This window comes from Myotis brandtii, unplaced genomic scaffold (genome assembly GCF_000412655.1).
Source record: "Myotis brandtii unplaced genomic scaffold, ASM41265v1 scaffold84, whole genome shotgun sequence".
Classification (NCBI taxonomy): domain Eukaryota; kingdom Metazoa; phylum Chordata; class Mammalia; order Chiroptera; family Vespertilionidae; genus Myotis; species Myotis brandtii.
In genome coordinates this window covers 2,845,237-2,846,151 of record NW_005371410.1, presented here as the reverse complement: position 1 = coordinate 2,846,151, position 915 = coordinate 2,845,237, and the positions used below count along the sequence as shown (strand labels likewise).

General features: G+C 51.0%; 1 protein-coding gene across 3 annotated transcripts in view; it reads left to right on the top strand.

Moving 5' to 3' along the window:
• Nucleotides 1–915, top strand: part of ACTR2 (ARP2 actin-related protein 2 homolog (yeast)) — a 49,022-nt gene that overhangs the window by 347 nt on the left and 47,760 nt on the right. The gene's annotated exons all lie outside the window — the stretch shown is intronic.

Sequence of the window (915 nt, the reverse complement as noted above, 5' to 3'; positions counted from 1 at the left end):
GGGCCCTGGTCTCCCCGAGCTTATCACCCCCTCATCCATCCGGGTCGGGGCGGCGGGCGAGGCCGGCACTGCACGGGGACCCATGCCTGCTGCCCTGCAGGGGCCGGCTCCACGCCCCACGCTCGACGATTTGGCTAAAGGGTCGGAGGGTAAAAGACTAAGTTTGTGTGTTCGTGAAGGCTTCGTTGCCCTGGGTCGCCGGTGTGTGAAAAGGGGAAAGACCCAGAGGCCTTCCTTTTCCTGTGTAGGTACCGAATGGGAGGCAGGAAACGGGTTTAAAGAAAAAAAAAAAAAAAAAAAGGAAGTACTGTCAGTGCAAGCCTCAGCCCTTTAGCAGTTTTGAGGTTTTGTGTGTTTTTTTCTTTTTGAGGGAAGTAGAGGCCAGATCGGAGTGCATACTTCACTTTTTGTTCTGCATGCCGGGAATTTTGCCCACGGCGGCTCCTCGGAGACCTGCATGTCCCATTGAATGGTCTTGGGACATCCAGACCCTCAAGGGGTCCCAGTGTTAGTTCTGCTGACCTTGCGGGAAGTTCATCCGTGTTGGCACCTCCCTCCCCCCGGTTTTAATTTTTTTAAATCTTCACCCGGGGATATGCTTTTATTTTATATTATTGATTTTAGAGAGAGGGGAAGGGAGAGGGAGAGAGAAACATCATGGGTTGCCTCCCATTCGCCCCCGGGATCAAACCCGAAACTTGGGTAGCTGCCCTGACCGGCATCCAACAGAGACCCTTTGGTGCACGGACGCTCGAACCAACTGAGCCACACGGGCCAGGACCCCCCGTTTTTGTCCTTAGGTACAGATTACAGATAATGTTAGTCTTTAAGAGCCTAAAACGCAAACGCAAATAATTGTAAAAATCAGAGTAAAACACTGATTAAGAAATTATTTGAAAGCTGTTTCTTTCAAAC